Source organism: Rutidosis leptorrhynchoides, chromosome 1, assembly GCF_046630445.1.
Source record: "Rutidosis leptorrhynchoides isolate AG116_Rl617_1_P2 chromosome 1, CSIRO_AGI_Rlap_v1, whole genome shotgun sequence".
NCBI lineage: Eukaryota > Viridiplantae > Streptophyta > Magnoliopsida > Asterales > Asteraceae > Rutidosis > Rutidosis leptorrhynchoides.
Genome location: NC_092333.1, coordinates 350,901,667 through 350,926,028, shown reverse-complemented (window position 1 = coordinate 350,926,028; position 24,362 = coordinate 350,901,667).

Genomic DNA, 24,362 nt, shown 5'->3' with positions numbered 1-24,362 from the left:
TTAATGAGTTAATATTAAAGTAAACTCATTTGGTTTACGGTTGAAACTAGAATTGAATAATCCCTAACTTTAGAAATTACATAACTTTTACGGAGTATTTCTTCAATGTGATTGAAATTATGAATCAATACTTCGTTATTTGTTGATGCATGATGTTGGTATTTGTGGAATCCTTGTGAACTTCGCAGGGTACGAATGATGTTATTTGAAAAGTTTCGAGTACATCGATGATGAAAGTGTAACATCAAACATATATTTGAATAATACACTTGATTTATTATGGATTGGAATTTATTGAATTGAGACAGAGATTGTAGTTAACGGTGGTTAAGTTACTAATGAAGGATGTACATCATAGCATATTAGTAATATGAATTAACCAAGTAGTTAAGATTCACACATAATAGCTTAGTACGGAAAGGTTTATTTTGATTTCAAAATTTATATATATATATATATATATATATATATATATATATATATATATATATATATATATATATATAAAATATACATATAATTTCTTCAGAGGGAATGAGTTAATACTTCATAACTCGTTGATACAATATACGCGTTATTGATTCGTAATGATGTCCACGGTGGTTCTTGAACTGGCGAAGCTTGTGATGTTATAGGTGCTGTTAATTCTGACGATATTGACGGCACTGACTGTGCTGGTGATGCTAACGGTATTGTTGATGCTGTTGGTAAAACCAGTCTAACTTGTAAATCACACACCATTATTGTCAGGGTTTCTACTCTTCATTCTATCATTTTGGTTCACTCATCTGATTTATGGTTAGGGCTAGAATAGATAATCTCTAAGACTTTAGAGACTACATAATCATCGCAGAATGTTTCTCCAATGAAGTTATGAATCAACACTTCATCTTTTGTTGTTGTTGTTGTTGTTGGTATTCCTTGGTATCTACAGGGCATATGACGTTGATGCTCGTGGGACAGTTTATGTTGTTGAAGCATGGAATGTGGATGTTGTTGGCGGTGGTAATGGTTCTGTTGGCGTTGATGATGGTGGTACTGGTTATGCTGCTGGTGCTGCTGCTGGTGTTTGTAACCTTTACACCATATTCTCCAAATCCACTACCCGAGCGCGAAGCTCGTTGACTTCTTCTATTACACCGGGGTGATTGTCGGTTCGGACAAGTGGATAAATAAAATCTAGAATTTGATGTAGTATATAATCGTGACGAGATACTCTGGAAATGAGAGAGAAAATGGTGTTTCGGACAGGTTCGCCGGTAAATGCTTCAGGTTCTTCATCAAGAGTGCAGGTTGGTGGGTGGAAAGGATCGCCTTCTTCTCGTCTCCATTGGTTAAGTCGACTACGAACCCATCAGATGAATTGGGGATGGCTGATTGGTTGATTCATTCTGGTGACGCTGCTTCCGGAGCTTAGGTGAACATCCATGTCGGATTAGCTGTCGGAATCCGAGGAATTCAAACTGGTTAAGGGATCTATCTCGTACGATCAGATGAAAGATTTTCGATATGAAATAGATTATAGGATGTAGATTAATACTCTGCAATACATGATTTACATATGCATATATAATAATAAAATCCCATAAGTTACAAAGAAATCTACGGAAGCTGTCAGGCAAAGATAACAATAACAGGTACACTAAGATATGAATTTATCTATATACTGTATATGCAATAGAGGCAGTAAGACGTGTCTAGACTTTAAGGATGATAAGTAAATAATTTTCGACACTAAATGATAAGCAAAACTTTTGACATGCAGACACGGTCAAAGTCCAGACCCACTAATACATCTAAACAACTATCAGTTAGACACACTAATGCAAGACCTGGTTCGCTAAGACCACCGCTCTGATACCAACTGAAGGAACCCGTTCATATACATTATAAACGATTCACAATAGTTGATTACATCGCGAGGTATTTGACCTCTATATGATACATTTTACAAACATTGTATTCGTTTTTAAAAGACAAACTTTCTTTACATCGAAAATTGACGGCATGCATACCATTTCATAATACATCTAACTATAATTGGCTTAATAATAATCTTGATGAACTCAACAACTCGAATGCAATGTCTTTTGAAATATGCCATGAATGACTCCAAATAATATCCCTAAAATGAGCAAATGCACAGCGGAAGATTTCCTTAATACCTGAGAATAAACATGCTTTAAAGTGTCAACCAAAAGGTTGGTGAGTTCATTAGTTTATCATAATCATTCATTTCCATCATTTTAATAGACCACAAGAATTTCATTTCCATTTCTCATAAATATACGTCCCATGCATAGAGACAAAAATAATTATTCATATGGATTGAACACCTGGTAACCGACATTAACAAGATGCATATAAGAATATCTCCTATCATTCTGGGACATCCATCGGACATGATAAAACAACATCAAAGTACTAAGAATCCGCAACAACGGATGGGGTTTGTTGGGCCCAATAGATCTATCTTTAGGATTCGCGTCAATTAGTAGACTGGTTTACTAATTCTTAGGTTACCAAGCAAAAGGGGCATATTCGACTTCGATCATTCAACCATATAATGTAGTTTCGATTACTTGTGTCTATTTCGTAAAACATTTATAAAAGCAGCGCATGTATTCTAAGTCCCAAAAATATATATTGCAAAAGCATTTAAAAAGGGAGTAATGAAACTCACCATAATGTATTTTGTAGTAAAAATACATATGACGACATTAAACATTGCAGGGTTGGCCTCGGATTCACGAACCTATATCATTTGTATATATATATTAATACCTATACTTGTAATCAAACAATTTAGTATATATTATTATTAGTGATATAATTTTTATATTAGTAACTTATATATTTCGTTATTATTATATATTCATTTTTATATATAAAATATAAATCTTGTTATGTTATATGTATTAAATATTTTACATATATATATTTCATTTGTTTGTTAAAATAATAATTACAATAATACCAAAATAATATTAATAGTGATTTAAAATGATAATAGTGATAACACTAGTATTATTAATAATGATAATAATATTAATAATTCTATTAATAATAATACTAATGTTAGTTTTAATAATAAATCTTATAATAATGATAATAACAGTAACTTTTCAATAAAATGAAAAGTTTATTAGTAATGGGAATAATAACTTTTTATAATAATACATAATACTTATGTTAATCATAATCATAATCTTCGTGTTTAATTTCTAAACTAATAACTAAAGCTGCTATAACATAAATTCGTAGTCCTAATCATAATAATACTTATAATAATAAATATAATAATAATGATATTGTTAATAATGATACTTATATTAATAATAATAATACTGATAATAATAACTTTAATTTTACTACTAATGATAATAGTTTTGATACTAATAATAATACTAATATTAGTGATAAAAAAAATTATATTAATTTGCATTATGATAGTGATAATAATAAATAAACTTAACAATAATAATAATAATAATAATAATAATAATAATAATAATAATAATAATAATAATAATAATAATAATAATAATAATAATAATAATAAAAATAAAAGAACTACCTTCAAAAGAACTCAGTTTAAAAAAAATATGTCAACGGGGCAAGATCGAACCAGAGACCTCCCGCTAAATTGAATCAACACCCTGCCACTCCTCCAATTCTTTATTTCTGTTTTAATACCCCAGTTTAAATAAATAACTCGATTCACTCTTGTATCATCTTCTTCTTCATAAAAAAAAAAACTCAGACGGCCAAAATCAAACATAAATGAGACAATGAATTTCAGGTTTGAATTAAGACTTAATCTTGATTTGGAAATGACCTGGATTTGATAACTTTGTTCAACACAACAAAAAAAAATAAAAAAAAATTTAACAGGTCTGCTGTTCTTGTTCGACGCTGAATACATAAAAAAATAAATTTTGATTTTGCAATCTAGATGCTTTTAGCTTATGACTATAACATGAAATACGTTTTGAATCGTCTATACAAGCTCTCTGAATCTTTAATTTAACTTGCAACATTAAATTGAACTTTAATTTCTCGATAAACAAATCTGTTGACTTTTCAATTTTAAAGTTTGACTCCAAAATTAATAACCAATACATTGATTTAAGACTTGAAAATTTACACAGAGTTTCGTTATAAGGTTCCTAACCATTCTGTATTTTTAGTTTTTGGAAAACGACTCAAATTCCAGTTTTGGCGAAAAAGAAGAACGTACAGGGGATATGAACTGTAATTTTTTTTTGATTAATTTAAATAGATAGGAGTAACTACTTACAGCTATAATCGATATAAATTGTGGAGGAATCGAATGTATCATCAATCAGAAGGAGATGATTGATACATAAGTGTGTGTCGACAACATAACACAAGAATAATAGAAAGTCAGAAGAATTGGAATTTGAAAGTGATGTTAAACCAAATTTGGAATGTTTCGATATTAATTTCAACAATTAGGAGCAGTATTATCAATCAGGTACAGTTTGAAAATGATTTAGAACTAGATTTGGATCCTATAAGTATAAATACGTATTTGTTTTGTATCTGTATGTATAATACTGTATAATATATAACTAGCTGTATATGTGTTGATATATATATATATATATATATATATATATATATATATATATATATATATATATATATGTAATTATGTAAATATTTTATATATATCTATATATGATGTATTATAATTAATCTTATTACTTAACAAATATAACAATAATAATATTACTCTTAATGTTATAAATAATAAAATTTCTTTAATAATATTCTAGTGATAATAATATTATTATTAATGATAATAATATTAATAACTATAAAATTTATAACCATAATATTAATAATAATAATAATAATACTGATTATAATAATACTAATATTATTATTGATAGTAATAATAATACTATAGCAATTCATATGTTTCAAACTTCATATCTATATCATATATATTATATTAGTACAAATAATAATATTAATATTAATATAAATAATAGTGAGAGTAATAATAATAATATTGATATAATACTATATCTCAATTTGTAGTTATATATTATTAACTATGTAATATTTAATAATCATTTAATATATTATATAATAATGTTTATTGAATATTTATCATTTATAAATTTTATATATCATGATATACATATAATAATAATTATACCTATATCTTATATTATATATTTAGATTCATTTTTAATTACACTAACTTATATTGTATCTTATTTTAAATATTTAATTCAAATGTTAAATTTATATTTTTATAGTTTCAATTTAATATATATACCTACATTTATATACATATATGTATACATATTTATTTACAAACAATTGTTCGTGAATCGTCGAAAATAGTCAAAGGTCAGATGATTTCATAAATTAGTTCAAGCATTTTAGGACTCAACATCACAGACTTTGCTTATCGTGTCGAGATCAAATATAAAGATTAAGTTTAAATTTGGTCGGAAATTTCTGGGTCGTCACAGCGTGCACTCCATCACTGCACCCATACCCTCCACACCTTCTCACCCATACCATCCATGTCCAATTATTATGACTAAAATCTATTATCTCTCCTAGATCTAAAACATACGGGTTTTAATTGTTCCTTCCTTCATTTCTTCTCTTCTAACCTTAGGGTTTCTCCAATTGAAATCGTGGCTTCCATGGATTAATTCATGAATTCAGTTGAAGGTGAATATTTTCTTCGATTTATTGTCGATTCCTTTACCGATTTTGTTTTCCAAATTCAACTAAAAGTTAGGTATTTGATTTGTGGGTTTTTTGTTCTTTGTTGTTGTGCAGATGATGATGCTAAAGAGTCTATTATATAATTGACAGAGGTACAAAGAGGTCAGGTAATTGTCAATTATATATTTTATATTATGGAGTGATTTGGCCAAGAGGTTCTGGTCCATAATGACAGAATTTTAAACTTTGAGATAAAAGATTGATGAAGAATACTGTGAGGTGGTTGAAAGAAGAGTCATTACAAGTTCATTTTTACAAAAAAAAAAAAAAAAAAAAAAAAAAACCAAACATTTGACTTACCTATCAAATGAATTACTGTATTATTATGTTTTTACTCTAAAAGTTTAAAATGAACTTAGTAGTCATTATACGGATTTATTACTTACTGGTTTTGCTGTACTGTTTGCCTGTTATAATTCGAAAATTAATCAGTTACTGGAACTCTGCCAGATGAAGAGGTAAGCCGGAATTCATAACCACTTAAAATTATTGAAATAGTATGCAATTTACATATGTTACCTTAATGAATCTTTTTTTTTTGTTACAGACAATCAACAACCTTATAGAAACTGGAAACAGTGAACAAATTTTCCAGAATTCAATGAAAGAAATGTACGTGCAATTCTTGATCAGGCTGGTTTTCCTGAGGTAAGCTTCACTAAACAAGTTTTATTTTTTTACAATTTGTTTAATATATTTTTTTGTTCATGATGACTTGAGGGCTTATAGTAGCAATTTATCGATTGGTTTTTTTTTTCTTAAATTTATTTACAGATAGGTAGCAACCAAAGTCGTGTGAACTCGGTAATATAGTTACTTTTACCATAGTTGGTGTATAATATTTGTTCATATTATCTTTTGTTATATTCCTGTTTTAAAGTAACAAATGATGGTTATGATTTTGTGTTGTTTTTTTGTAATTTAAAAGACCTATTTTTTATTGATGATTATATGCTTTCATAATTTCATATATAGATATAGAAGAAACATATAGTAAGAATTTTGAGTGACATAATGGAACCTTGAAAAGGTAATATCTCAGTATATGATTTGTAACTTGTGTTGTGGTTGAAGTTTTAGTTGAAAATGCAACAAGGACTCAATTTTTGTAACCGCTATGATCATCGTTGTCTCTATCTCCATCGTTCTAACCGCTCAAATTTTTATGGAAGGTATCTCCTGTAACTCTTTTAACTCACATGTTAATTAGCATACTAAATATTAATATTTTGATTATATAGATAGTTTATAATTTGATATGTTATATTTTTGTTGTGCGTGGATCACGATGAACATGTTTTTTCTTTTATTGAAGTACAGGTTTTTTTCTTTGGAACTGAAAAGGTATTCTAATTTTTTCCGACTAATATTGTGTTGTAGTTGTTGTATCGATGCTTATGAACATGTGTGGATGAAGAACTAGTATTGATTTATTTTAACTCATTACTTTGAATGTGTTTTTAGGTCGAGCTACAAGTGGATTTAGAGTGAATAGGTGTTGTTTATGCATACAATTGGATCCTATTCAAAGGCATGTTGTTTGAAATAGGATACACAAGCAGGTATGGTGTTATAAGTAAATTATATGCATACCATTGTTTGGCATTTTGGTCCCATTTGTTGTTTTAAATGATTCCATTAATCATAATAAGGTTGCAGAGTAAAGTTGTATTAGTTTTATTATGTTATTTGCAGTGAATTGTTCAAATCCTTTACTATTGAGCAATTAAATGGAGTTGATTGTATATTGATTAAGGTAGTGGATGCTTAATGAAATTCAGGCTCAAAATTCATAGTGCTCCATCTCTATGAATCGTATATATGATGATAATGATAGTTGTGATCTTTAATATGTGTATAGGTTGTTTTATGGTTCAGTGGTATTGATTGTATTGAGGTTCGTACTATTTTTCTCCTTCAATGCAGGGACACTGCATACCATGTTAAAGCCAAGTTCACAACCTGCAAGATTTGAGAAAGGTTAATTTGTTGGTTAGTTATTTGAGAAAAGTTTTTTGTAATTGCACTCTGTACGTAAACATCGCCACCTCAAATTATTGGACCCATTTACTGTTCTTTACTATTGTGTATGTGTAGTTGTCTTGAAGTCTACTGTGCTCTGTCTCGCTGTTTCTAGAGCTGTTTTTACAGGTTAACACTTCTATCGTTTTTCTCTAAAAGTGCTTGTGTAGCAGAAAATGGTTTGATCAAAAGCGCTTGTGTATAGCAGCATAGATGTTCAATGGGTCAACATAAAAAATGACATAGTGCAGGTCTGACTTTTCTAAATCAGCTGAACTAGGTAAACCTAAACCTTGTATATGTGTTAGTCATTGTTAGTTTACTTATATGTTTTTTATAGTTCATTGTTGATTTGTTTCTTATATAACTTCACACTATTAAGTAAAAAGTTTTCTTCGTTTACTATGTTTATTGGTGGCAATTTAGACTCAATGGGTCAACATAAAAAATGACATAGTGCAGGTCTGCCTTTTCTAAATCAGCTGAACTAGGTAAACCTAAACCTTGTATATGTGTTAGTCATTGTTAGTTTACTTATATGTTTTTTATAGTTCATTGTTGATTTGTTTCTTATATAACTTCACACCATTAAGTAAAAAGTTTTCTTCGTTTACTATGTTTATTGGTGGCAATTTAGACTCATTTTATTGGTGTCTTTGTATTAATGTAAAAAGTTTTCTTATTGTCACGATATCAATTAATTCGTCAATTTGTTTTATTATATCAATTAAAGTTTGAGGTTTATGTATTCATATGATAATGCCATTTTTTAGGTGTTGTTGCATATATGTGGAAGGTTGTAATGTTTTTATTGATAGTTATAAAGAAGGGAGAGGCTTGGATTGCAGTCACAAAATTTTGCATCCCTTAAGACTGATTTTGCTATGGTGCAAGCCAATAAGGTAATATGAGTATCATGGTTTGATGTTTAACATTTGTACGTGTATTCAATTTATTCAATTTATTTGTACCACACAGGTTAATGTTGTCTTACCGTAAAAAAATCGAACCAACAAGGTATGTTCTACTTCTATTTCAAGCATGAAACAACCCAACCCGTATTAAAACCGGCCCATAAAAATTTTTCCTTTTAATACGCGTTAAATAATACTTTAGGTCCCATTACACTAATTCCAAAACATATTTGTTACCAAAGTAAGTTCAATGAACTTAAAACATACATCAATAATTTAAACTCCCTAATACAATGGTTCATTAATTAAATCGTAATCCGGTTGTAATCATTATGACCCGACTAGTTACGTTTATACAAAACCGAGCATGGTGATTTGGGACTACGCTACCCAAATCCTAATCGAGTCCAAAAGCAAGATCTTCTAAAGCAACCTAGCCAAGATCTCTAATCCCCAAGCTTACCCGAGCCGCCAAGCATGCGAACCTATAAAAATATCAACAACGAGAGGGTAAGCTAACGCTTAGTGAGTGATAATATACTACATACATATATATGTATAAAATGGACACGCCACACAAAAGTCAAATACCGCATACCGAAGCATCCAAGTATAAGGCAACTACACTAAGCATACCGTATGATCTCTAAGCACAAGCTAAAGATATCAACAAAGTATAAGTTAGTTCACCAACGACGAGGTGAACAACGCCAATGAGCTACACCCGGAGGGTTAGCTACATCATAACAATACAACAATATACGTATACAATATTTAACATGCTAAACAATATCCAACAACATAATATGGTTAACCATAACGCTATGGTGCTACCGGCACATGGTTCACACCATAAGCATTTGAGTCTCACTCTTTTATAGTGCTACCAGCACGTGGTTCACACTTCGACACTACCGGCACGTGGTTCACGCTCATTTTATAGTGCTACCGGCACGTGGTTCACACTCGATGCTACCGGCACGTGGTTCACATCATTATATTTATAGTGCTACCGGCACGTGGTTCACACTCGATGCTACCGGCACGTGGTTCACATCTTATCGCACACATGTTATGGCACTACCGGCTCGATGGTTCATGCCATAACACCCACAAATAGATACGCCATATACATGTACGTATAAATACTCCACTCACATTATTAACCCTTCGTCATTGGGGTTATATAATCCACATCACACGCCCATGTGATAACGTACACACAAAGTGTGCACCTCGCCAAAGGTGGTCAACCAAAACGCACAACCGTGCCAATTGGACCTATACACAAGTCCATCAATCCACCTATATGTGAAGTGAGCTCTATGACCGAGAACCACTTCACCCGACCCGCACCCATCCTACACATACATATGCATATAGGATATTAACACTCACCTTGTCGCCTTGATGAACGCTTTCGAATAATCCGCAACTCACCGAAGGAATGTACCTATTCCATTATCATAAATACCACAACACAATTAGGATGGATTTACAAACCAACCCAATTCGACCCTTAGTGCAATTTCGACCCAATTGCAGTTCCAAGCACAAACCGTGCCCAAACTAACTAATAATCACTGACACAAGTGATAATGGTCCTAATATGCCAATTAAACCCGAACACAAGTCTTAAACACTTATCGTTCTCAAAATCGCCCATAAACCCTAATTTTGACCCATAAAGTCAAAATCTCACCAATTACAAGTTTTGACACCAAAACATATTTAACTCGGTTTTATACTTCAACTTAATCCATTTTAAGTTTACAAACCTCATCGAATCAACATTCGGGTCATAATCCTCAACAAACCCTAATTTTGACTCTAGTCAAAATTAGTCAACCACGAAAACCCTAAAAGTCTCCAAAACACCAATAATCACTAATGCTAGTGATTGTACACCATTTACAAGTCTTAAACATGGTTAAATCATTAACCAACCCAAAACTCGCCTTTAACAACAATTAACCCGAATATTGGTGTTAATCTCCAATTAACAACTAAATGGGTTTCACCTATGAATCATACAATCAAAAGCCCCAAATTTGAATGATGAACACGAAAATGAAATTCGGAGTTAGAGCTTACCACTAGTATCACCGTGTATCCAAGAACGAGGAGAACAAACTTGTCAACTACGCCAAAGATCAAATCCCGTTTCTTCCTTTCCAAAAATCCGTTTGAATCTAATTGGGTGTTTGAGTTTTTGAGAGGAAAATGAAATGAAAAGGGAAAAGAAATTAGGAAATGAAAGGAGTGGATGAGATTTAAGATCTCAATCTGGTTCAAATGCAAAAAGACCAAAATGCCCCTCACTTTACCTAAATATTGCGAAAACAGTAACTAGTTCGCCTACATTGCCGCGCCGCGGCCTTAAATGTCGCGCCGCGACATTTGCCTAGGTCTGGGATCATTTTTTGTTGGACTTCTGATCTGATTTCCAGTTAATTGCCACGCCGCGGCCTCATTTGTCGCGCCGCGACACACAGCGTGATCTGAGTCATTTTCTTGCATACAAGACCTCAACACCCGAACATGTCCCGAACCCTTCATACGCCTATCGTACATACACAATACACCTATAAATCATATATGGGGAAAACAGGGTGTTACAACTCTCCCCCACTTAGATTCGATCACGTCCTCGTGATCCTAGTCACGAACCCAAACGGACCCACACTCAATGGTCGTCGAACATGCATTTCAAACCGACTCCTACCACAAATTCGCTAACCCGATGGTTAATCCAATGACAAATTACACACTTAATTGCATCCCGAGACGTACAATATGTAGTGACCCGAACTTTTCCATGTTTATATATATTAATTGAGATTGATATTTACATGATTAAATGTTTCCAACATGTTAAGCAATCAAACTTGTTAAGACTTGATTAATTGAAATAGGTTTCATATAGACAATTGACCACCCAAGTTGACCGGTGATTCACGAACGTTAAAACTTGTAAAAACTATATGATGACATATATATGGTTATATATATAGTTAACATGATATTATGATAAGTAAACATATCATTAAGTATATTAACAATGAACTACATATGTAAAAACAAGACTACTAACTTAATGATTTTGAAACGAGACATATATGTAACGATTATCGTTGTAACGACATTTAATGTATATATATTATATTAAGAGATATTCGTACATCATAATATCATGATAATATAATAATTTAAAATCTCTTTTGATATTATAAACATTGGGTTAACAACATTTAACAAGATCGTTAACCTAAAGGTTTCAAAACAACATTTACATGTAACGACTAACGATGACTTAACGACTCAGTTAAAATGTATATACATGTAGTGTTTTAATATGTATTCATACACTTTTGAAAGACTTCAAGACACTTATCAAAATACTTCTACTTAACAAAAATGCTTACAATTACATCCTCGTTCAGTTTCATCAACAATTCTACTCGTATGCACCCGTATTCATACTCGTACAATACACAGCTTTTAGATGTATGTACTATTGGTATATACACTCCAATGATCAGCTCTTAGCAGCCCATGTGAGTCACCTAACACATGTGGGAACCATCATTTGGCAACTAGCATGAAATATCTCATAAAATTACAAAAATATGAGTAATCATTCATGACTTATTTACATGAAAACAAAATTACATATCCTTTATATCTAATCCATACACCAACGACCAAAAACACCTACAAACACTTTCATTCTTCAATTTTCTTCATCTAATTGATCTCTCTCAAGTTCTATCTTCAAGTTCTAAGTGTTCTTCATAAATTCCAAAAGTTCTAGTTTCATAAAATCAAGAATACTTTCAAGTTTGCTAGCTCACTTCCAATCTTGTAAGGTGATCATCCAACCTCAAGAAATCTTTGTTTCTTACAGTAGGTTATCATTCTAATACAAGGTAATAATCATATTCAAACTTTGGTTCAATTTCTATAACTATAACAATCTTATTTCAAGTGATGATCTTACTTGAACTTGTTTTCGTGTCATGATTCTGCTTCAAGAACTTCGAGCCATCCAAGGATCCATTGAAGCTAGATCCATTTTTTTCTTTTCCAGTAGGTTTATCCAAGGAACTTAAGGTAGTAATGATGTTCATAACATCATTCAATTCATACATATAAAGCTATCTTATTAGAAGGTTTAAACTTGTAATCACTAGAACATAGTTTAGTTAATTCTAAACTTGTTCGCAAACAAAAGTTAATCCTTCTAACTTGACTTTTAAAATCAACTAAACACATTTTCTATATCTATATGATATGCTAATTTAATGATTTAAAACCTGGAAACACGAAAAACACCGTAAAACCGGATTTACGCCGTCGTAGTAACACCGCGGGCTGTTTTGGGTTAGTTAATTAAAAACTATGATAAACTTTGATTTAAAAGTTGTTATTCTGAGAAAATGATTTTTATTATGAACATGAAACTATATCCAAAAATTATGGTTAAACTCAAAGTGGAAGTATGTTTTCTAAAATGGTCATCTAGACGTCGTTCTTTCGACTGAAATGACTACCTTTACAAAAACGACTTGTAACTTATTTTTCGACTATAAACCTATACTTTTTCTATTTAGATTCATAAAATAGAGTTCAATATGAAACCATAGCAATTTGATTCACTCAAAACGGATTTAAAATGAAGAAGTTATGGGTAAAACAAGATTGGATAATTTTTCTCATTTTAGCTACGTGAAAATTGGTAACAAATCTATTCCAACCATAACTTAATCAACTTGTATTGTATATTATGTAATCTTGAGATACCATAGACACGTATACAATGTTTCGACCTATCATGTCGACACATCTATATATATTTCGGAACAACCATAGACACTCTATATGTGAATGTTGGAGTTAGCTATACAGGGTTGAGGTTGATTGCAAAATATATATAGTTTGAGTTGTGATCAATACTGAGATACGTATACACTGGGTCGTGGATTGATTCAAGATAATATTTATCAATTTATTTTCTGTACATCTAACTGTGGACAACTAGTTGTAGGTTACTAACGAGGACAGCTGACTTAATAAACTTAAAACATCAAAATATATTAAAAGTATTGTAAATATATTTTGAACATACTTTGATATATATGTATATATTGTTATAGGTTCGTGAATCAACTAGTGGCCAAGTCTTACTTCCCGACGAAGTAAAAATCTGTGAAAGTGAGTTATAGTCCCACTTTTAAAATCTAATATTTTTGGGATGAGAATACATGCAGGTTTTATAAATGATTTACAAAATAGACACAAGTACGTGAAACTACATTCTATGGTTGAATTATCGAAATCGAATATGCCCCTTTTTATTAAGTCTGGTAATCTAAGAATTAGGGAACAGACACCCTAATTGACGCGAATCCTAAAGATAGATCTATCGGGCCCAACAAGCCCCATCCAAAGTACCGGATGCTTTAGTACTTCGAAATTTATATCATATCCGAAGGGTGTCCCGGAATGATGGGGATATTCTTATATATGCATCTTGTTAATGTCGGTTACCAGGTGTTCACCATATGAATGATTTTTTATCTCTATGTATGGGATGTGTATTGAAATATGAAATCTTGTGGTCTATTGTTACGATTTGATATATATAGGTTAAACCTATAACTCACCAACATTTTTGTTGACGTTTAAAGCATGTTTATTCTCAGGTGAATACTAAGAGCTTCCGCTGTTGCATACTAAAATAAGGACAAGATTTGGAGTCCATGTTTGAATGATATTGTGTAAAAACTGCATTCAAGAAACTGATTTCGATGTAACATATTTGTATTGTAAACCATTATGTAATAGTCGTGTGTAAACAGGATATTTTAGATTATCATTATTTGATAATCTACGTAAAGCTTTTTAAACCTTTATTTATGAAATAAAGGTTATGGTTTGTTTTAAAATGAATGCAGTCTTTGAAAAACGTCTCATATAGAGGTCAAAACCTCGCAACGAAATCAATTAATATGGAACGTTTTTAATCAATAAGAACGGGACATTTCAGTTGGTATCCGAGCGTTGGTCTTAGAGAACCAGAATTTTGCATTAGTGTGTCTTATCGAGTTTGTTAGGATGCATTAGTGAGTCTGGACTTCGACCGTGTTTACTTGAAAAATGATTGCTTAACAAATTTTGTTGGAAACTATATATTTTTAACATGTGAATATTATGTGATATATTAACCTCTTAACGCGTTTGATATTATGTGATAGATGTCTACCTCTAGAACAAGTCCCATTGACTCACCTAATAATAATGAAGAGTCAAATGTAAATTGGAATGATTCGTGGACTGATTCACAAGTTCCCGAAGAGGAACCGGAAGAAGAGTCGGAACCGGAAGAAGAATCGGAACCGGAAGAAGAATCGGAACCAGATGAAGAAATAGAACCGGCGGGGGAAATAATAAAATGGTTAAGTAAAAGAAAATCCTCAACCAACCGACCAAGGTTAATTATGGTCAATGGTGTTTCCGCCAAGGAAGCAAAATATTGGGAGGATTACCAATTCTTCGATGAATCGGATTCCGACGAGAATTCCGATGATGTTATAGAAATTACCCCAACTGAATTTAAAAAGGCAAAAGAAAATAATAAGGGAAAGGGCATAAAAATAGAGAAATCTAATTCCAACCCCGATGAACTTTATATGTATCGTCAACCCCCGAAGTCCTTAAGTTGTAACAATGACCTGGGAACCTCTAAACCACCAGGTTTTTCTAAACCAATGTGGAAAATTACGGCTCGTATTAGGGGAACATCATATATCCCTAGAAACTTGGCAAAATGAACCAAAACCGAAGAAGAAGAAACAAGCGAGTCGGAATAAGATAGTTGTATTCGTGTGGTGTAATATATGTAATATAGTGTGCTTATGCTTTATGATATATGTAAAAATTGCTTGTATTAAATAAGTATTTTTTTTATGAAGCTAACTCTTGTCTATTTTACAGTATAAAAACACAAAATGGATAGACAACCCAATATTTTAAGAGACCTACCCGGAGACATGATTGATGAAATCTTGTCTAGAGTCGGTCAGAATTCTTCGGCACAACTATTTAAGGCGAGATCAGTTTGTAAGATATTCGAAGAACGTTCCAAGAATGCCTTGGTTTATAAAAGGCTTTCGTTCGAAAGATGGGGGATATCACATTGGGAAATCCATAAGTTACGATGTGTTTACTTTGACGCATATATTGCGGGGAACCCAAATGCTATTTTACGCAATGGGTTAAGAAATTATTTTGACTCAATATATCCGAATATTGGACTTCGTGATTTAGAAAAAGCGGCTAACATGCAACATAAAGAAGCATGTTATGCATACGGATTAGTAATGTTCGCTTCTCACCAACGTGAGAACAAGAACATCGGCCTACAACTATTAAACAAAACGTTCCCACAAGTGACGGAGTCGGTAATTGGGGTAAGAAATGAGGTTTTTAGATTGTTACGGGACTGTTGGACATTACGTAACCCTCGTCCCTTTGACGACGTTACAACACGCTGTCTTATCAACGGCCATAACGGTTATGTTCCACAAGACCAAGGATGGGAAGTAATCCTAGTAAAACCAGAATGCATGACTTGTTTCTGGACGTATGAATTACGTGTCTTTATTGCCTTTGCTGAACGACTTGTGTACTAGCTAGAATTATCTTCACAATCATCTTGTATCAAATTTATTGTGTGCTATATTTCATGCAATATGTAAAATAAGCGGTATTGTAAGTTTGTAAAATATTGTGTAAAAGTTTGAACGCGAAATATTATTATAATCAGTTTTTCATATAGAATTGTAGTAGTTGAATTGTATATTAGCTACTAAGTATGAACTTAACGGGTAGGTACTACCCGAATTTAAACTTATAAAACGCTAATATGAAGAAAAAGCTTTTATAAATGAGTTCATATTATGCTACGAAATACTATTAACTACTCTTAATATTCTGTATGATTAACTTGTTCCATTTGACTATTTTGAAGGAAATGGCACCGACTACTCGACACACCGTGAATATGAATGAAGAGGAATTCCGTACTTTTCTAGCTTCAAACATAGCCGCAGTACAGGCTGCGCTACATACCAATAATAACCTTGGATCTAGCAGTACAGGAAATCGTGTAGGATGCACCTACAAAGAATTCACTGCCTGCAAACCTTTGGAATTTGATGGAACTGAAGGACCGATCGGATTGAAATGGTGGACCGAGAAGGTCGAATCGATGTTTGCCATAAGTAAGTGTACTAAAGAGGACAAAGTGAAGTACGCTACGCATACCTTCACAGGTTCTGCGTTAACATGGTGGAATACCTATCTAGAGCAAGTGGGACAAGATGATGCTTACGCACTACCGTGGTCAGCATTCAAGCACTTAATGAACGAGAAGTACCGTCCCAGAACTGAGGTCAATAAGCTCAAGACATAACTTAGAGGGTTACAAACCCAAGGATTTGATATTACCACGTATGAAAGACGATTCACAGAATTATGCCTATTGTGTCCGGGAGCGTTCGAAGATGAGGAAGAGAAGATCGACGCGTTTGTGAAAGGATTACCGGAAAGAATCCAAGAAGATATAAGTTCACACGAGCCCTCCTCCATACAACAGGCATGTAGAATGGCTCACAAACTAGTGAACCAGATTGAAGAAAGAATTAAAGAACAGACTGCTGAAGAGGCCAATGTGAAGCAAGTCAAAAGAAAGTGGGAGGAAAACGGTGATAAGAATCACCAATACAACAACAACAGTAATTACAACAATAATCGCAACAATTATCCCAACAATCGCAACATCAATCGCAACTACAACAAACGGCCCAACAACAACAACAACAACAACAACAGCAACTACAACAATCATCCCAACAACAATAATAACCGCAACAACAACAACAATCAGAAGCAGCTATGCCAAAGGTGTGAAAAGTATCACTCGGGGTTCTGCACCAAATTTTGCAACAAGTGTAAAAGAAATGGTCATAGCGCGGCGAAGTGTGAGGTCTACGGACCAGGGGTTAATAGAACGAAAGGAACAAATGGTGTCGGAACGAGTAATGGCAGAGCAAGTAGTGTCGGAGCAAGTTATGCCAATGTAGTTTGTTATAAATGTGGAAAACCGGGCCACATTATTAGAAATTGCCCGAACCAGGAGAACACGAATGGACAAGGCCGCGGAAGAGTTTTCAATATTAATGCGGCAGAGGCACAGGAAGACCCGGAGCTTGTTACGGGTACGTTTCTTATTGACAATAAATCTGCTTACGTTTTATTTGATTCGGGTGCGGATAGAAGCTATATGAGAAGAGATTTTTGTGCTAAATTAAGTTGTCCATTGACGCCTTTGGATAGTAAATTTTTACTCGAATTAGCAAATGGTAAATTAATTTCAGCAGATAATATATATCGGAATCGAGAAATTAAACTGGTTAGTGAAACATTTAAGATTGACTTGATACCAGTAGAGTTAGGGAGTTTTGATGTGATAATCGGTATGGACTGGTTGAAAGAAGTGAAAGCAGAGATCGTTTGTTACAAAAATGCAATTCGCATTATACGAGAAAAAGGAAAACCCTTAATGGTGTACGGAGAAAAGGGCAACACGAAGCTACATCTTATTAGTAATTTGAAGGCACAAAAACTAATAAGAAAATGTTGCTATGCTGTTCTAGCACACGTCGAGAAAGTACAAACTGAAGAAAAGAGCATCAATGATGTTCCCGTCGCAAAAGAATTTCCCGATGTATTTCCGAAAGAATTACCGGGATTACCCCCACATCTATCCGTTGAATTTCAAATAGATCTTGTACCAGGAGCTGCACCAATAGCTCGTGCTCCTTACAGACTCGCACCCAGTGAGATTAAAGAACTGCAAAGCCAATTACAAGAACTTTTAGAGCGTGGTTTCATTCGACCAAGCACATCACCGTGGGGAGCTCCTGTTTTGTTTGTCAAGAAGAAAGATGGTACATTCAGGTTGTGTATCAACTACCGAGAGTTGAACAAACTTACCATCAAGAACCGCTACCCACTACCGAGAATCGATGACTTATTTGATTAACTACAAGGCTCGTCTGTTTATTCAAAGATTGACTTACGTTCCGGGTATCATCAAATGCGGGTGAAAGAAGATGATATTCCAAAGACTGCTTTCAGAACACGTTACGGTCATTACGAGTTTATGGTCATGCCGTTTGGTTTAACTAATGCACCAGCTGTGTTCATGGACCTTATGAACCGAGTGTGTGGACCATACCTTGACAAGTTTGTCATTGTTTTCATTGATGACATACTTATTTACTCAAAGAATGACCAAGAACACGGTGAACATTTGAGAAAGGTGTTAGAAGTATTGAGGAAGGAAGAATTGTACGCTAAGTTTTCAAAGTGTGCATTTTGGTTGGAAGAAGTTCAATTCCTCGGTCACATAGTGAACAAAGAAGGTATTAAGGTGGATTCGGCAAAGATAGAAACTGTTGAAAAGTGGGAAACCCCGAAAACTCCGAAACACATACGCCAGTTTTTAGGACTAGCTGGTTACTACAGAAGGTTCATCCAAGACTTTTCCAGAATAGCAAAACCCTTGACTGCATTAACGCATAAAGGGAAGAAATTTGAATGGAATGATGAACAAGAGAAAGCATTTCAGTTATTGAAGAAAAAGCTAACTACGTCACCTATATTGTCATTGCCTGAAGGGAATGATGATTTTGTGATTTATTGTGACGCATCAAAGCAAGGTCTCGGTTGTGTATTAATGCAACGAACGAAGGTGATTGCTTATGCGTCTAGACAATTGAAGATTCACGAACAAAATTATACGACGCATGATTTGGAATTAGGCGCGGTTGTTTTTGCATTAAAGACTTGGAGGCACTACTTATATGGGGTCAAAAGTATTATATATACCGACCACAAAAGTCTTCAACACATATTTAATCAGAAACAACTGAATATGAGGCAGCGTAGGTGGATTGAATTATTGAATGATTACGACTTTGAGATTCGTTACCACCCGGGGAAGGCAAATGTGGTAGCCGATGCCTTGAGCAGGAAGGACAGAGAACCCATTCGAGTAAAATCTATGAATATAATGATTCATAATAACCTTACTACTCAAATAAAGGAGGCGCAACAAGGAGTTTTAAAAAAGGGAAATTTAAAGGATGAAATACCCAAAGGATCGGAGAAGCATCTTAATATTCAGGAAGACGGAACCCGGTATAGGGCTGAAAGGATTTGGGTACCAAAATTTGGAGATATGAGAGAAATGGTACTTAGAGAAGCTCATAAAACCAGATACTCAATACATCCTGGAACGGGGAAGATGTACAAGGATCTCAAGAAACATTTTTGGTGGCCGGGTATGAAATCCGATGTTGCTAAATACGTAGGAGAATGTTTGACGTGTTCTAAGGTCAAAGCTGAGCATCAGATACCATCAGGTCTACTTCAACAACCCGAAATCCCGGAATGGAAATGGGAAAACATTACCATGGATTTCATCACTAAATTGCCAAGGACTGCAAGTGGTTTTGATACTATTTGGGTAATAGTTGATCGTCTCACCAAATCAGCACACTTCCTACCAATAAGAGAAGATGACAAGATGGAGAAGTTAGCACGACTGTATTTGAAGGAAGTCATCTCCAGACATGGAATACCAATCTCTATTATCTCTGATAGGGATGGCAGATTTATTTCAAGATTCTGGCAGACATTACAGCAAGCATTAGGAACTCGTCTAGACATGAGTACTGCCTATCATCCACAAACTGATGGGCAGAGTGAAAGGATGATACAAACGCTTGAAGACATGCTGCGAGCATGTGTTATTGATTTCGGAAACAGTTGGGATCGACATCTACCGTTAGCAGAATTTTCCTACAACAACAGCTACCATTCAAGCATTGAGATGGCGCCGTTTGAAGTACTTTATGGTAGAAAGTGTAGGTCTCCGATTTGTTGGAGTGAAGTGGGGGATAGACAGATTACGGGTCCGGAGATTATACAAGAAACTACCGAGAAGATCACCCAAATTCAACAACGGTTGAAAACCGCCCAAAGTCGACAAAAGAGCTACGCTGACATTAAAAGAAAAGATATAGAATTTGAAATTGGAGAGATGGTCATGCTTAAAGTTGCGCCTTGGAAAGGCGTTGTTCGATTTGGTAAACGAGGAAAATTAAATCCAAGGTATATTGGACCATTCAAGATTATTGATCGTGTCGGACCAGTAGCTTACCGACTTGAGTTACCTCAACAACTCGCAGCTGTACATAACACTTTCCACATCTCGAATTTGAAGAAATGTTTTGCTAAAAAAGATCTCACTATTCCGTTAGATGAAATCCAAATCAACGAAAAACTTCAATTCATCGAAGAACCCGTCGAAATAATGGATCGTGAGGTTAAAAGACTTAAGCAAAACAAGATACCAATTGTTAAGGTTCGATGGAATGCTCGTAGAGGACTCGAGTTCACCTGGGAGCGTGAAGATCAGATGAAGAAGAAATACCCGCATCTATTTCCAGAAGATTCGTCAACACCTTCAACAGCTTAAAATTTCGGGACGAAATTTATTTAACGGGTAGGTACTGTAGTGACCCGAACTTTTCCATGTTTATATATATTAATTGAGATTGATATTTACATGATTAAATGTTTCCAACATGTTAAGCAATCAAACTTGTTAAGACTTAATTAATTGAAATAGGTTTCATATAGACAATTGACCACCCAAGTTGACCGGTGATTCACGAACGTTAAAACTTGTAAAAACTATATGATGGCATATATATGGTTATATATATAGTTAACATGATATTATGATAAGTAAACATATCATTAAGTATATTAACAATGAACTACATATGTAAAAACAAGACTACTAACTTAATGATTTTGAAACGAGACATATATGTAACGATTATCGTTGTAACGACATTTAATGTATATATATTATATTAAGAGATATTCGTACATCATAATATCATGATAATATAATAATTTAAAATCTCTTTTGATATTATAAACATTGGGTTAACAACATTTAACAAGATCGTTAACCTAAAGGTTTCAAAACAACATTTACATGTAACGACTAACGATGACTTAACGACTCAGTTAAAATGTATATACATGTAGTGTTTTAATATGTATTCATACACTTTTGAAAGACTTCAAGACACTTATCAAAATACTTCTACTTAACAAAAATGCTTACAATTACATCCTCGTTCAGTTTCATCAACAATTCTACTCGTATGCACCCGTATTCATACTCGTACAATACACAGCTTTTAGATGTATGTACTATTGGTATATACACTCCAATGATCAGCTCTTAGCAGCCCATGTGAGTCACCTAACACATGTGGGAACCATCATTTGGCAACTAGCATGAAATATCTCATAAAATTACAAAAATATGAGTAATCATTCATGACTTATTTACATGAAAACAAAATTACATATCCTTTATATCTAATCCATACACCAACGACCAAAAACACCTACAAACACTTTCATTCTTCAATTTTCTTCATCTAATTGATCTCTCTCAAGTTCTATCTTCAAGTTCTAAGTGTTCTTCATAAATTCCAAAAGTTCTAGTTTCATAAAATCAAGAATACTTTCAAGTTTGCTAGCTCACTTCCAATCTTGTAAGGTGATCATCCAACCTCAAGAAATCTGTGTTTCTTACAGTAGGTTATCATTGTAATACAAGGTAATAATCATATTCAAACTTTGGTTCAATTTCTATAACTATAACAATCTTATTTCAAGTGATGATCTTACTTGAACTTGTTTTCGTGTCATGATTCTGCTTCAAGAACTTCGAGCCATCCAAGGATCCATTGAAGCTAGATCCATTTTTCTCTTTTCCAGTAGGTTTATCCAAGGAACTTAAGGTAGTAATGATGTTCATAACATCATTCGATTCATACATATAAAGCTATCTTATTCGAAGGTTTAAACTTGTAATCACTAGAACATAGTTTAGTTAATTCTAAACTTGTTCGCAAACAAAAGTTAATCCTTCTAACTTGACTTTTAAAATCAACTAAACACATGTTCTATATCTATATGATATGCTAATTTAATGATTTAAAACCTGGAAACACGAAAAACACCGTAAAACCGGATTTACGCCGTCGTAGTAACACCGCGGGCTGTTTTGGGTTAGTTAATTAAAAACTATGATAAACTTTGATTTAAAAGTTGTTATTCTGAGAAAATGATTTTTATTATGAACATGAAACTATATCCAAAAATTATGGTTAAACTCAAAGTGGAAGTATGTTTTCTAAAATGGTCATCTAGACGTCGTTCTTTCGACTGAAATGACTACCTTTACAAAAACGACTTGTAACTTATTTTTCGACTATAAACCTATACTTTTTCTATTTAGATTCATAAAATAGAGTTCAATATGAAACCATAGCAATTTGATTCACTCAAAACGGATTTAAAATGAAGAAGTTATGGGTAAAACAAGATTGGATAATTTTTCTCATTTTAGCTGCGTGAAAATTGGTAACAAATCTATTCCAACCATAACTTAATCAACTTGTATTGTATATTATGTAATCTTGAGATACCATAGACACGTATAAAATGTTTCGACCTATCATGTCGACACAGCTATATATATTTCGAAACAACCATAGACACTCTATATGTGAATGTTGGAGTTAGCTATACAGGGTTGAGGTTGATTCCAAAATATATATAGTTTGAGTTGTGATCAATACTGAGATACGTATACACTGGGTCGTGGATTGATTCAAGATAATATTTATCGATTTATTTCTGTACATCTAACTGTGGACAACTAGTTGTAGGTTACTAACGAGGACAGCTGACTTAATAAACTTAAAACATCAAAATATATTAAAAGTATTGTAAATATATTTTGAACATACTTTGATATATATGTATATATTGTTATAGGTTCGTGAATCAACCAGTGGCCAAGTCTTACTTCCCGACGAAGTAAAAATCTGTGAAAGTGAGTTATAGTCCCACTTTTAAAATCTAATATTTTTGGGATGAGAATACATGCAGGTTTTATAAATGATTTACAAAATAGACACAAGTACGTGAAACTACATTCTATGGTTGAATTATCGAAATCGAATATGCCCCTTTTTATTAAGTCTGGTAATCTAAGAATTAGGGAACAGACACCCTAATTGACGCGAATCCTAAAGATAGATCTATCGGGCCCAACAAGCCCCATCCAAAGTACCGGATGCTTTAGTACTTCGAAATTTATATCATATCCGAAGGGTGTCCCGGAATGATGGGGATATTCTTATATATGCATCTTGTTAATGTCGGTTACCAGGTGTTCACCATATGAATGATTTTTTATCTCTATGTATGGGATGTGTATTGAAATATGAAATCTTGTGGTCTATTGTTACGATTTGATATATATAGGTTAAACCTATAACTCACCAACATTTTTGTTGACGTTTAAAGCATGTTTATTCTCAGGTGAATACTAAGAGCTTTCGCTGTTGCATACTAAAATAAGGACAAGATTTGGAGTCCATGTTTGAATGATATTGTGTAAAAACTGCATTCAAGAAA